This window comes from Pseudorca crassidens, unplaced genomic scaffold, assembly GCF_039906515.1.
Source record: "Pseudorca crassidens isolate mPseCra1 unplaced genomic scaffold, mPseCra1.hap1 Scaffold_198, whole genome shotgun sequence".
NCBI lineage: Eukaryota > Metazoa > Chordata > Mammalia > Artiodactyla > Delphinidae > Pseudorca > Pseudorca crassidens.
Window position 1 is genome coordinate 145,001 of NW_027136125.1, and position 15,597 is coordinate 160,597.

Genomic DNA, 15,597 nt, shown 5'->3' on the forward strand with positions numbered 1-15,597 from the left:
GGACTGATGTTCGCGTGCTACCGGATCCCACTCCCACAGGGATAGCTGCTGCACTGCCTTTGGCAGGCCATGGTGGGTGGGGGTGGTGTCTCTTCTTCTGTATCGGTAGAAATGATTTGAAGAGGAGGCAGGATGGGCATAGGTCCACTGCCTCACACCAAGGCCCTTTGGGAGCATTTCAGTGAATCGGGACAGAACATGTTTCTCCGTGCGGGGAGGGAACCGGAATAGGGCACCCCGAAATGGACCGCTTTGGCACACAGATGAGTTCGAATTGAAGGCGCTTCAGAAACGACGGGTGGGCGACGAGGACGCTCTGCCGCTCTGCCTCTCCCTCTTCTTCCTGACCTGAAAGGAGGACCAAGATCTTCCTCGAGAAGAAGCTCAAGCTCAGAGCCCGCCCTTTCGAGTGACTCCTGGCTTGGGCTTCTCCTGCGTGGGGGTCACGGTGCACGCGTTCCTCAGCCGTGGGTCGCTCTCTTCTCGAGCTGTCTTTTGGGGACAGGGGCCTCTCAGGCAAGAACTCAGAAGGATCGTCGAGGGAACGTCGTTTTTCCTCTCCCACGACTGATGAATGCAGACAGACACACAGGAATCTCGCCCCCCGTTTCCACCCCCGCCCCCCACCCCCCACCCCAAGTGAGAGGAGTCGCCGGACATCCTTGGGGTCACACACAGCCAGCCTCCGTGGCTCTTCTATGTTGCCAGGCTCCCTGGCCTTCACTGCCCCCGCACACCCCCCGTGAAGTTGCATCATCGTTCATAGTGTAAATGCTGTGAGAAGATAAGCTTTTCAAAATAAAATTCTCCCTGTCTTTCCTTCCCAAGAACACCATGAACACCTACTGTCATGTGCAGTGCTTATGGACCCACCTGGAGCAGAGGACCCTCTCCGACAGACACCCTCCCCACCCCACCCCACCCCACCCCACCCCCAGGAACTCACTTGCTCCGAGTCATCGAGGAGAGGGTGTCTGGTTCCGTGTCTTAAATGGGTGGGCCAATGACACGTCATCTCCTAGTAAGCCATCGGGTTCACCGGTTCGGGTTCGGGTTCGGTGGCATGAAGTACATTTACGTCCTCCTTGAGTTTGACTTTGAAAGTCTTGGGGCCCTGAGTAGGCCGCCCCCAAACGTGCCTCCGTGGCATAGAGAAGTTTTGGAATTAGACTGACAACACCACGAGAGGGACAGTCTGACTCTCTTTTACTTCTCCCCTCTGAAATCAGGAAGAAAATCTCTCACGTGAAAGGGGAGGGGGGCGGGAGGTGTAGACATCATGACGAACTGAACCGCCCTCATGTCTCATGAAATGTTCACGAATCATCTAAGTAGGACTGCTCCTAACGAATAGAGGGCATAGATGTTAACGAGATAAGAATGTTTAAGGGGAACTCTCCCCCCAATGATTGTTTTCCATAGGCCGACTTCAAGCCTTTCCAACATCTCTGGTCATCTCTAGGCTTAGAGGTTGGCTAAGTGCCATTGGCAGGGTGAAATCTCAGCGAGTGTCTACATCACCTCCACATAAGATAAAATACTGAAATGTTCATGGCTCCACAAGTCTAAGGGTCTCCCTGCTTTGGACCTCTTACGGAGGAGAGACTGAGCATGTTTGGTTCCATGCCTAGATAGATCTTGTGCTTTAGGGAAAGAGTGTACTCGGTAGGAGCCTAGACTTCTACAAAGTATTCCATGTTCACACTGTTCACTGTGGTTGGCTTCCTTACTTTCACTGACTGACTGAAGAAAAAAAAAAAAAAAAAAACAGACAGTGTCCAAGGACGAGGCATTCCAAAGAAGGAACGGAACGTGTGTGGTCCAAGCTACCTGATGTCGCCATCCTCATGGTAGGAAGAGGACTTTTTTGGGGGAGTGGGGAGGCAAAGTAGAAGATATGCAGATAATGTTTGGGGGAAGGAGAAAGAGATTTTAGTCCTAAAGGTGGTCACTTCTCAATGGAAAAGAAAGAAAACGAGGGACAGGCTAAAAATGGGCACAGACGATTGGAAAAGGTGTGTGAAGAAAATGGTCTTTGGAAAGGAATCGGATCCGTGGTCAGGACTGACTGGATAAGATGAGGATGGATTCAAAGACAGAAATGAGTTTTCGTATCAACGTGAAACAAGTGCAAAAATAGAATTTAGTTGTCTCTCTATGTTAAAAGGACAAGGTTTGGGTTTGGGTTTAGGGTTTGGGTTTTTCTTTCATCAGTCTGCTCTGTCCATCATGAGAGATTAGATTAGATTAGGAAAGGTTTCTTCCTTTATCTTTAAGGAGAGAAGGAAGGAAAGAAAGAAAGAGAGAGAGAGAGAGAGAGAGAGAGAAAAGGAAGGAAGGAAGGAAGGAAGGAAGGAAGGAAGGAAGGAAGGAAGGAAGGAAGGAAGGAAGGAAGGAAGGAAAAGGAAGCAAGAAAGAAAAGCTTATGCCTTGTCAAAAGTCATCACTTATTTTCCAGGTTGCCGTTATCAGGTCTCGGAGGACTCACATCAGCTTAGTCCTCTCGAGATTCAAAGAACCAGGTGTGGCTCGGAACTGAAGAAGAAGCTTCTCTCTCTGCCTAGCAAGTCTCTCCTTGGGATGTCGGTGACCTGGCTAGCGAAGCACTGTTTCACAGTGACCTATATCCGATTAAGTGCTTTACAACCTTTTGGATATTTTGGACACACTTGCCCCCCGGTTGAAGGACAGGTGAAGTCCTTTGGACTTAGAACGCACTTTGAGTTAGGATGCAGGAGGAGAGGGCCCTCGAAATAGCCCAAAAATGTGTTCTCTCTCCTGAGAAACGAGAGAGATGAAACTGAGTACGTTTCTTGGAGAGCTTCGATGACACGGGAAGCGTCGTCAAAGAGGAAGGAACAACGTGAAGTCTACTTTGGCTTGTGTCTGTACACCGATGTGTTCTAACTGTTCCAGACATGATGGGATGTTTCTTCCTGGAAGTCTTCTCTGCCCTGGCATAAAGGGTTGTCTGTCGTCGTCAAAATGGAGGCTCACACGAAAGGGACGGAACCCAGTATCAGGGAGGTGTTCTAACCGACGTTCACGCCAAGGCAGCAACAACAGCCTGTTGAAAGGTGGTGGGGGTGGCGGGGCACACGTGGATCGAGTCCATTCTGTCCTGTCAACAGCCGGTCGGGGCTATGGCAGACGGGAGACGGCGGCCCGGCCGGTTGGTTACTCCCTGGCCAACCTCCCCCCTCCCCCACCCCCACACTCCACCTTGCATTCCTTCACCCACCCATGGTGCCTTGAAGATGACCCCAATTGTACATAGACATTGGCGGGAAGATTTCTACAGTCTACCGGCAACGTCTGACCTGTCATGCTTGTAACCCTGGGGGGGGGGGGTGGGAACTATTTTTCTCTCTGGAAAGAAAACCTCCTCTCTCTGGACCCTCTGAACCCCAGCCACTGGACTTCATTCCACTGCCACTTAGTAGGGGTCATCCAAACATTCTTGTGGCCGTAGGTATGTCTTCCGTGTGGGTTGAAGTCTTCCCTCACTCACTGCAAGCCTGATGTCCTCACCGTGGCACAGAGACTGTTAAAAAAACAAAATGTGTTTGCCACTTGGGGTCTACCTTCCACAGCCTCCCCTGTGATCAGATCACGGCACCCGCTTCGCTGGGCAAATCCTACAATCCTTCACAGAAGCTCTTGCAAACTTTTTGGAACCGTCACTCGTCCAGTCACGCTCGATCATCAGGCAAGGTCGGCAGAACCGATGGAAAGACTGGACTCCAAGTAGAACAAGGATGACTTACACGGGATTGAATGAACTGATGAACAGGATGATAATGTGTATGACTACTTGTGTAAAGTAGGACGGATTGGGGAAGCGGGGGATAACTTAGGGGGTTGGGATGACCATGTACACATGACTGTACATAAAATCGGTAATCAACAAGCAAGCGCCTCCTACTATATAGCACAGGAAACTCTACTCAATACTTTGTAATAAACCTATGAGAGAAAAGAATGTGAAAAAAAAAAAAACCCTACGTAAAATACCTTTATATATATATATATATATATATATATATATACATATATATATATATATACATATATACATATACACACAGACACGTATGTAGGTATATGTATATACATGTATGTATGTATATATATGTATATGTATATATGGAGGGGGGGAGAGAGAGAGAGAGAGAGAGACAGAGAGAGACAGAGACAGAGGCAGAGACACTGAGACAGAGAGAGACAGAGAGAAAGAAGAGACAGAGAGACAGAGGGATTAGGACTGATTCTTAAATCTTTTGTTTTCCAGGTACAAGGAAAAACAAAAACAAACCAACAAAACCCAATTTTCTTTTTTCTTTTTTCTTTTTTTTTATTTTTAAAGATGGACCTCCATTTGGTAACTTATACCTCTGTCAGCAGGATGGAATCACTGATCTTTTTCTCCCTACCTTCCTTAATTCAGAAACTCTCAGTGAGGCTTCTTATTTCCTTGGCAACCGAGTTATTTGCATACGTTACTTGGAGGCCAAAATTATGTTTCCATAAAACGGGGATACTCACTTGTGGATATGAAGTTCTGGAGCTACTCGTTTCCCTTAGGGTGTTGTTCTTAACCTGAAAACTGGACTGCATCCCGAAGTTTTTTGAGTTCCCTCCAATATCTGGCTACGACTCTCCCCATGAACGTTTGCCATTTTCTCCCACCCTTTTGACTTGGCCTCACTGAGAACTAAAATGGCCCTTTGCCTGAAGCTCTGCAAACGGAAGCTAGAGAACTTGACGAAACGGCCACAACGGCTCCTATGGAAACAATCCTCGTGCCTGTTTCTTTGAGAGCCACTCCGAAATTTGAACCAAACACCCGACGACATCATCAGAGGTGTTGCAGACTTCTAAAGTTGCTTCGACCCTGACATCTAGAAATCTCCTTCACTCACTCACTCACTCACTCACTCACTCACACACACACACACACACACACACACACACACACATCCCTACACACACGAGTCACCAGCTCAGCTTTAATATGTTCCAAGGAACTTTCAGAGGAGGGAACTCTTGGGCTCCAGAGTAGGCCGCCCCAAAATCTGCCTCCATGCTCTATTGATTATTTTGAATTCAAGTGACTTAAGAACCGGCCAGCACAAGAGGGACACACTGGCCCGCCTTTCTGTCCTCCTGCGGAGGAAGATCTCAAGTGAAGACATCTGCTTCCATGCATGTCCATGATTCTCAAATGGTGTAGTGGGGTTTCCTGGGTTAGGAAAAGGAGGGGACATCTTTTGCCTGGAAAAAAAGGCCTGTTTCTCACACAACCTCCTCCCATCCCTTACCTCTCTCCCTCCTTCCCTCCCTGCAGTTTGGAGGGGACAGCCTAAGGGTGGGGAAATTGGGGAAAGAAAAAAGACAAAGCCATTCATTAAAGAGAAGCTCGAGGCAAAGTCAAAGGCTCCGACTTGACCGGAGAGCTTTCTGCATTTGAATGGAGCGATTGAACGAGGCCCTGCCGAATGAATCGTCCGGACCTCCCCTCCCCTCCCCCGCTCCTGGCAAAGGTCAGTCCAGGGGACTTAGGAAGGAGCTCTGGAGAAGGAACGGGGGTGGGGGTGGGGGTGGGGGCGGGACCAACAGACAATAGCCGCTGCCTGCCTGCCTGCCTGCCTGCCTGCCGGGCTGAGGCCTGAGGCCTGAGGCCTGAGGCCTGAGGGTCACCACGCTGGCTCTTGCAACACAATCCCTTCCAGGAAACTGCTGTGATGACTGTTTGGCAGTGAAGGATCAACTCTGAACTCTCTTGGCCTATTTCTGCAAAAGGCCCGAGCCTCAGCTACGACAGATTCTCTGGGTTTCTTGGCACAGGGACTGACCCGCACCCTCCCGTCCTGTCAGATCCTCCTTTGTACACACGCCTCCACTCACTGGAAGGGTTCTTTGGCCTCGTCCAGAAAACGAACATACAAAAAGAAACCCACAAACAAGACTGAAATGATGTGTTGGTAGTTATGGGAAAGAAACCTGCTCCTCTCACACACCTGAGGGCAGGAAGCGAAGGCAGGTTCTCGGCCGGAGGGGGACGGGGTGAACCGAGGTCGGTCAGCGCCCCCCTCCCCCCGCTTCTCTCCCGGGTGACGTGGGCCCCCCTTCCCCGCCTCTCTCTGCGCCCCCCCATCCCCACCCCGCCCTGGTTCTGATATTTCACTCGGGAAACTTCTCTAGGCCGGCCGAGATGCCAGCTTGCTGTCCTGCCGTTTCATGTCCATCTCTATCAGCCATGTCCAAAAGGCACGGGAAATCATGGACAGCAGATAGCGCACCCAGAGTTGTGTGTGTGTGTGTGTGTGTGTGTGTGTGTGTGTGTGTGTGTGTGTGTGTGTGTTTTGCTGGGGTTTCTGTCTGCGTGTGTGTTTGCTTTTGGTTTGGCTTTTTTTTTTTTTTCTTCGATAAACTCGCCCCATTTGGGAGTCGGGTGGAACACGGCGGGTGTCTCCTGGCCTGCCGCCCTAACAAACCCCAAAGAGACTCATTTTGGGGTCTCGGCCAGCCAGGTCCCCTTTCTTGGAATTCTGGTTTCATAAATCCGTCTCGTGTCCATGGAATTCTCAGGTCCAGCCATCGACCCTAAGGACGGGGAGGGAAGGTTTTGTCCCGGGGACATCTTCCTTCCTTGCCCGCCTCCTCGGGGTTCCGGACGCTTCGGTATGCTGACGTGCCGTGCCCTCCTCAGCTCCACCCCGACCCCCACCCCAACCCCCCAACCCCCCACCCCCCCGTTTTTGGGAACTCTGTGAACAGGGGTGGTGTTTTTCACAGCCAAACACACTCTCACCGTAAGACCCGGCCCTCGGAGGACTCCTTGCTATGAATGGACCCGAGGTGACGCGGGGAGTCGAACGGCTGAGGTCCACGCAGAAACCTGCACGCGGACCTTGACAGTGGCTGTTTTATTCCTCACTGCCAAGAACTCTCTCGGAGGTGACCGAGACATGTCTTTCAGGAGGTGAATGGACACGTACGTAGCCTGGGGACGAGCCGTAGGTAACATGCTTTCTCGGAAGAGAAAAACCATGGACGGGATGAACAGGTCAGCGGGGTGGTGGTGGATGGTGGATGAATAGGCGGAGGGCAGAGGACGTTTAAGGCAGGGAAACTCTCCAAAGTTAGGATCCTGATGGTATGAAAGCAAACGTTTTGCATAGGGCACTACCTGAGATGGGGTGAATCGAAGGGACCTACCTCTATGGGCCACCACCCCCTCCTCCCCACCATGAAAGCGCCCCAAGCAAGCCTGCTCTTTTTACCCCAGTTGAAGACCCTTGCTAAAGCCAGAAGGCAAAAAATGACCATGAGAAATCTGACCAGCCGTCGCTTGGGACAAGAGTGAGGCCAATGAATCCAGTGAAAAGTTGACAGAGGGGCCTGGGTCCCTCGGCTCGACCCCTTCACGGAGAAGCCAAAGCCTTTTACGCAGGGATGAGCTTTGACACACCTAGGTTTCTTCGGCCAGTGCGACGTTCATGAAACACGCTAAAGGAAAATGATCGATCGATGTGTTTGCCGTCTGCCTGAGCGCACGCGATACGAAATAGAAACCGGGGGAGGGGGTGTGTGCTGACGTTCGGGGTCTAATGGGAGAAACCTTGGAGGGTTTTTGCCCTTAGGGTGCCTTGGTCTGGGGTTGACTTGTGTGCGCTGAGAACGAGGGCCGTTATTGAAGACCCTGTGCAGATTTTGGACACCATGATCCATGGAACCCTGAAGTTTTGGAACCTAGAAATCTTTTGGTCTGCATTTGAGTTGGAAATCTTCTCCTTGACAGAAAGAAGCGCACAGGAGGAGGAGGAGGAGGAGGAGGAGGAGGAGGAGGAGGAGGAGGAGGAGGAGGAGGACGAGGACGAGGACGAGGAGGACGAGGAGGACGAGGAGGACGAGGACGAGGACGAGGACGAGGATGAGGAGGAGGACGACGAGGAGGAGGACGAGGACGGGGACGAGGTGGAGGAGGAGGACGAGGAGGACGAGGAGGACGAGGAGGGGAAATGGAACTGCATGATGAGCAGATCAGCTTTTCGATGTCAGCAAGGCACCCGCCGCCCAGTTCTCTGGGTGAACTGTCTTGATCTTGCACATCTCTACCGCCTCCGAAATGTGAACACAGCCTGCGATGGCCTGACTGAGACTAAGGCCAGTGGACTGGATGAGGTAGACCCTGAAACCAAAGGGAAGGAAAAAAAAAAAAAGAAAGAAAGAAAAAACAGAAAAGCCAAAACGGAAACAAACAAACAAACAAAAAAACCCCAAAAAATAACAACGGGGGAGGGGAGGGGGAAGTGGTCTCTTTAAGAATACAAACCGGTGGAAGGGCTCCCTCACCCAAACACTAATTCGCCGTCTCCTTCGGGACCAACACGAATCTTAAAAGTCTTTCCCCACAGATAATAAAAAGCCTTAGCCATCGGAGGAAATAAACGTCACCTATTCCAACGGTTCTTTATAAATAAGCAAGAGAGCGAATTTTCGATTGCACTACCTGCTTCGTGGCTGACTAAAAGTTTTTAAATGAAAGCTATGAAATCTCTGGTCACGTCGATCTCTAGGTAGGTAGGTAGGTAGGTAGGTAGGTAGGTACGTACGTACGTACGTACGTACGTACGCACGCATGAGACAGACCTACAGACATTTTGGAAAAGGACTGGGGAGTGGCCTAGGGCCAAACAGGCCTTGCCAGCTAAAGAACAGAGGCCCTGGGGGCCTGAGTCTCAGACACACACCCGCCCACCCACCCACACCCACCCACCCACCTACGTACACACGCGCGCGCGCGCGCGCACGCGCACACACACACACACACACACACACACACACACACACACACGAGGCTCTCGGGAGTAAAAGATTAACTTTACCTCTGTTGACACCACGACTATACCTAGTTGTCCCAAGACGAGGAGCTCCACTGTACATTTAACCCTTATCTGTTCCTGTGCTTTCTTGCAGAAAATTCTCATGTGCTTCTTTCCCCTCGTGGAAGCGCTTGCTATTCCCCATAGGTAGCCACCGTGCAACCAGCTGCTGCAGATCCGAGAATTTGGAGGATTCCTGGAAAGGATCGGTGATCCCGAGACAAACTCTCCCTTCCGTGATCAGAGCAACTCGGGGCGGTGTCTCTCCCCCCCAACCCCCCCCCGCCCCCCCCACCGCCTTCTCCCTTGTGTACCAGCTATCTCTTTTAATAAAATAATAGTAATGATAATGATAATAATAATAATAAAATAAATTTTAAAAAAAGTTTTGCTTTGCTGACCTTAGAGTCTTGTGGAAGCGATCTTCGTTTCTATGGCACTGCTGTGCAAGAATCTGGGAAGGCCCTGGTAACAGGTATGTCTGTAGCTACCTTCTAGAGCTGGCCTGTTCCTACGTACGGATCCGAGTGCCACAATTAACTTGGGAAAGAGCTCTCTTGAAGGGCTTAGGAGGAAGCACTCCCGAATTATTCAGTCTACTAGAGAGGGACCCAAAGGGTTTTGCAAGTTCACGTGATCTAGGATGAACCCTCCGGCTGAGAATAGCCAGGGTCAACGTATGGGTTTTATGAAACTAGGCATGTCTTTGGGGTGATCGGCATTCGAGGTCATCCTTTTCTTCTATCTACGTCGACCCCAAATCCAATAAGTTCACGGGAGTGAACCAAGTTCGTCAGCAAGGAAAAGAACTTGGGGATGATGGCTGACACCGTCTAAAGTCTCAGGAAATGTTCACGGGTCATCTCGTCGTCATGGGATTTAGAACAAGTGATGTCGATTGCTCTAGGTGGAGGAACTCCTTAAGAAAGGTTATGTTTTTTGGTATGTCTACTTAAAAACAGTTTCTCCCAGACCTTTTGGGTCACTTTAGGAACTTTAGTGTTGGTGTAAGCGGAATGATGGGGAGGGAATTCGTGGAACGTCTAGATCGTTTCCAAAGATGACCTACGGAAACGTTCGTGGCTCAACAAGTCTCAGTGGACCTACGTCGGTCTCCTTATTACAGAAAGACTAAAGATGTTCCGATGTATGAGTCCACACCTCTAGCATCACTTTGGGGAAAAAACATTTTAAAAAAGTGATGCTGCGTGAAAATGTACGCTTCTAGGCGTGATGAAATGGAATCATCCATTTGCCGGTCCAGAAACACTGGTGTCACAGACCCCGTTCACCATGGCTTCCTAGTTCCTGTTCGTGACCGATTCAGGTTTCTAAGCGTTCCGAATTCTTATTGTCTTTTTTTTTCTTTTCCTCTCCATTCTTGTCTCAAAGAACTGTACGTTCCAAAAATATTTTTTTTTTACCTACCAAATCATAGATTGTCTGTTTGTTCCAAAAACTTTTAGGTTGAGAGATTTTTTCTTTCTTTCTTTCTTTCTTTCTTTCTTTCTTTCTTTCTTTCTTTCTTTCTTTCTTTCTTTCTTTCTTTCTTTCTTCTTCCTTCCTTTCTTTCTTTCTTTCTTTCTTTCTTTCTTTCTTTCTATCTATCTTTCTTTCTATCTTTCTTTCTTCTTTCTTTCTTTCTTTCTTTCTTTCTTTCTTTTCTTTCTTTCTTTCTTTCTTTCTTTCTTTCTTTCTTTCTTTCTTTTTCTTTCTTTCTTTTCTTTCTTCTTCTCTCTCTCTCTTTCTCTTTCCCTCTTTCTCTCTTTCTTTCTTTCTTCTCTCTCTCTTTCTTTCTGTCTTTCTCTCTCTTTCGCTCTTTCCCTCTCTCTTTCTCTCTATCTCTTTCTCTCTCTTTCGCTCTCTTTCTTTCGCTCGGTCTCTCTTTCTCTCTCTCTTCCTTTCTCTCTTTCACTCTTTCTCTCTCTCTTTTGCTCTTTCCCTTTCTCTTTCTCTCTCTCTCTCTTTCTCTCTCTCTCTCTTTCTTTCTCTCTTTCTCTTTCTCTCTCTCTTTCTCTCTCTCTTTCTTTCTCTCTTTCGCTCTTTCCCTCTCTTCCTCTCTCTTTCTTTCTCTTTCTCTTTCTCTCTCTCTCTCTTTTGCTCTCTCTTTCTCTCTCTCTCTTTCTCTCTCTCTTTCTCTCTCTTTCTTTCTCTCTCTCTCTCTTTCTTTCTGTTTCTTTCTCTCTCGCTCTCTTTCTTTCTCTCTCTTTCTTTCTCTCTTTCTCTCTCTTTTTCTTTCTTTCTTTCTCTCTCTCTTTCTTTCTCTCTGTCTCTGTCTCTCTCTCTCCCCCTCTGTCTCTCTGTCTCTCCCTCCCTCTCCCTCTCCCTCCCCTCTCCCTCTCCACTCCCACTCCAACTCTCACTCTCACTCTCTCTGTCTCTCTCTCTCTCTCCCCTCTGTCTCTCTGTCCCTCCCTCTGCCTCTCCCTCTCCCTCCCCCTCTCCCTCTCCCTCTCCCACTCCCACTCCCACTCTCACTCCCACTCCCACTCCCACTCTCTCTCTCTTTCTTTCTTTCTTTTCTTTCTTTCTTTCTTTCTTACTTTCTTCCTTCCTTCCTTCTTTCCTTTCCTTCTTACTTTCTTCCTTCCTTCCTTCTTTCCTTTCCTTTCCTTTCCTTTCCTTTCCTTTCGTTTCCTTTCCTTTCCTTTCGTTTCCTTTCCTTTCCTTTCCTTTCCTTTCCTTTTCTTTCCTTTCCTTTCCTTTTCTCTTCTCTTCTCTTCTCGTCTCTTCTTTTCTTTATTTTCCCTAACGAAAAGGTTCAGTTTGGGCCTCCAGTTCACTTTCCTCGCTGGGTTGCTTGTTTTCTGGAAGCTGAGTGGTGAGAGGCCTTGGTCTGTTTTGGATAGGCTCCCCTTACGGGATGTGCTTGGGCTTGTCCTAGGCCTTTATACGTCCACGTATACCTGTGCCACAAGCACACGCGATGCACGTACGTATACTATACGTGCACGCTTTTTCCTTTGTTTTGAAGGCCAGAGTAGTTGTACGGCTTGACTTCTTCGCTGGTATGGTTTGTCGTGGTCTCGGTGGGGCTACAGTCCGTTGTCGATACTTACCGCATTCCACACACACACACACACACACACGCACACGCACACGCACACGCACACGCTCGCACTCGGGGTGTTGCATTGAGTAGATGTGCCCGAACTCAGTTTCTTTAGTGGATGGCTATGGACTCCACCCTCGCCCCCCCTCCGCCCCCCCACCCGCCCGCATTCCCCCGAGCCCCGCCTCCCCCATCCCCCACCCCCACGCCCACCCCCGCCCGTGGACTGTGGTCAGTCCATTTTGAAATCCATGTTCTCTCGTGACCGCGGGTGCGTTTTCCCCACCCACGCACCCATGTGTTGTCTTTGGACTTTGTCGCCGTCCGGGCAGAGATAGTTGTTTGTTTCCGCTTGTATGTGTGGGGTCGGAGGGTATCCTTCCTTTCCTTTCTAGGTTCTGGGCTTTGCGTGTCTGCTTCCGACAGACCTCCACCGTTCGAGAGAGGATGAATTCCTGCGTTGTTCTCTGAGTGCTTGCCTGGTTTCGGTTTGCCAGTCCCCGCCTTCCCTCCCTCCCTCCCTCCCTCCCTCCCTCCGTCCGGGCAGCCGGGGATCTTGCTCGTGACCCTCTGGGCACCCCGTGCCGGCCGCCCCGGGCCCCGCCGGCGTCTCCGTGGGATTTGCCCCCGCCAAGGAGTCGCGTGGGGAGCGCGTTTCCTTCGAGGCGGCCTCCCGGCGACGTCTTCCCAGCTTCCCCGGCCACCCCCCCCCACCCCCCCCGTCTGCTGCCGGGGTCGCGCCGTGTCGTGCCGTCCCGGGAGCTAGCTCCGAGACGGACGCCTCGGGGCCGCGCCAGACGCCCGCCGGCTCGCCCCGGCGGGCTGAGCTCGGGCGTTTGGGCGGCCCGGCGCTGCTGCATCCTCGGTGGCCGGCCGGCGACAGGGAACCCGGCCCGGGGACGTTGGAGCCGTTGTCGGGAGCCACCTGGCGGCCGCTTTTATATTGTCCCTTGTCTCTGGAGCTTCGGCGACCTTCGTGAGGGCTGTGACTCGGCCGCCGGGCCCGAGGCAGAGTTCCGGGAGCCGGGCGACGCTGGCGGTGACTGTCCCGGTGGGGCCCAGGCGTGGGCGCCTCCTGCTGTCGCTTGAGATTGGGCGTGCAGGCCTATGAGGGTGTGACTGTCGCCGTGCTCTCGAGCCGGTCTGTGGGGCCGCCTGGCCTGGTCGACCAGCATCCGGCCGCGGGGACCGACCCGGCCACCCGACCCTCCTTCCTTCCTTCCCTCCCTCCCCCCCCCCCCACCGCCCGGTCCCCACAGCGCCCCGCTCCGGAGGTGGGGACCGGCCCGTGCCCGTGCCCGTGCGTTTAGGCCGGTGGAGGGCGCGACGGGCTCGTTGGCGGGCGCGCGTGGGTCCCGGTGGTCGGATTCTTTCTGACCGATGCTTTTCCGAGTCGGACTCCGGAGGTGGGGACCGGGCTGGGCCGCGAGGGGTGACCCGGAGAGAGAGGCCCGGGCCCGGGTGCGGTCCCTCGTGGGCTCCGGTCGCCTGGGAGGTGCCTCCGTGCGAAAATGTTTCCAAGTCCCCCTGGGTCCGGGGACGCGGACGGGCCGGGACCTGCTCGCGCGGGTGGCCGGGGAGGGCGCACCCGGCCCTTTAGCGGGCCCACGTGGGTCCCGGTCGGCGGACGCGACTTTTTCTCACCCTCCCCCGCCCCCTCCTCCACCGCGAGTCCCGGCCGGGGTGGGGGTGGCGGTGGGGACCGGCCCGAGTCGTACTGGGTGGCCCGGATAGGGCGGCCTGGGCCCGGGCGCGGTCCCTCGTGGGCCCCGCTCGTCAGAGGCGGCAGAGTGGGATAGTTCCTTTTCTGTAACCAAGTCTTCGCCCGGGGACTCGGAGGGACGGCGGTACGGTACCTGCTCGCGCGGGCGATCCGGGGAGGGCGACCCCGGCCCGCTCGCTGCCTCTGCCACGTTTTCCCGCCCCGCCCCGCTCCACTCTGCCGCCCCCCGCTCCTCGGGTCGACCAGATGGCCCCGAGAGAGCTCCGGGGCTGCTGTGGATGGGGAAGTGTTGGGGAGAGGTAGCCGGGCCGAGGTCCCGGGGAGCCCCCCCGAGGTTCGTGGATGGGCCCCGCTGCCGGGCGCCGTGATTTTTTTCGCCTGAAATGGGCCTTTTTTACCACCAGATAGGTGCTGACACGGTCTCCTCTGGCATCTCTCGCTGGGGGTTCTGGGACTCTGGACGCGCGCAGGGCGCTGGGCTTTGGACCGCCGTCCGGCGCCCGAACCGGCCCTTGCCACTTGAGCCGCCCGCTTGGGCCTGCGCGCCGGCTCTCGTGTGTGCGCCCGGCTGACCCGACCCGCGGTGCCGCCTCCGGTCTCTGGCTCACCCGAGGGCGGCGGGGCGAGGTGGTGCGTGGGTCTTCTACCCCGTGTGACTCCCCTTCCCCGCCGCAGGCACCCGGTGGTGGCTGAGACGACCCCAACCCGCAGGCTCCGTGCCACGTGTCAGGCGTTCTCCTCGCGGGGTCGTCGGCCACTGTTGCCCGAGAAGGCAAGAGGGAGCGAAGGGGGGGGGCTGGGTGCCGGCTGAGGCTGAAGCAGGCTCCTCCGGTGAGGGTCCTCGCCGTGCCCCTCCTCCCTCGGGGCCCTCGTGGCCCCTGGCTCTCTGGATTGACTGATCGATGTGGTGATGTCACGCTCTCCTGGGCCGGGCCTTAAGTCGCGCCAGACGAGGGACGGACGTTCTTGGCGAACGGGACCGCTCTTCTCGTTCTGTCCGCGGGCCCCTCGCCTCTCTTGTCACGCCCTGCCGGCCTGCCGAGGGGTGTGTGGGAGGCAGGGGTGGTGGTCTCCGGCCCTGACCTGCGGTCTCCCGCCTCCTGCCTCATGGCGTGGGCGGGGCCGTGGTCCTCGGACGCAGCAGACGCTCTCGCTTCGCCTCCTTGGCGTGTGCCTCGCGGGCGGTCCTCCCCGCGTCGGTGGGGGCCGTCCCGCCGCTGCGCCGCGCGCCCGCTGCCGGCGCGTGAGCGTGACTTGCTCGGTCCTCTGTGGTGCCCCTGGAGCGCTCCAGGTCGTCCCTCAGGCGCGCGAGGCCGAGCGGTGGTGTCGTTCCCTTTTCCCAGCGTGCTCCTCGGGGTCTCCGCCGCGGTGGTGTGTCCCGTGAGTGGCTCTCTTGGGGGGGTCGAGACGGTAAAGGGCGCGGGGGCTTGCCTCTGTTTCTCTCCCTCGGTGGGGGACGGGGGCCTGCCACCTCGTCGCCATCGTCCTCCCACGGTGTGCCGTGGGGGGGACTGACTTCGTGGCCGGGCCGACGCCGCGTGTGCCGCCGCCCCCCACTTGCGTGTGTGTGGGGAGTCGCACACGGGCGTGGGTGCGATCGCGTTGGGCCGGGGCCTGTGAGAAGGGGGCGTCTGTCGCGCTTCTCGGGCGTGCTCCCCCCTTCCGGAGCCCGGTGGACGAGCCTGGGGGGCGGCAGAGGTTGTGCCCCCGAGGCTGTGGCCGCGAACGCTCCAGTGGGCCATGTGCTTACCCATACCGCAGACCCCCCCACCCCTCCCACGGCCAGTCGTGGACTTGGTGGCTCGTGGAGCGCCTCCGTGGGCCCGAAGGGCAGAGACGATGGGTGGGGGATGACGCACCCTCGGTGAGAAAGCCTTCTCTAGCGATCCGAGAGGGAGCCTTGGGGTACCGGACCCCCCAGCCGCTGCCCCTCC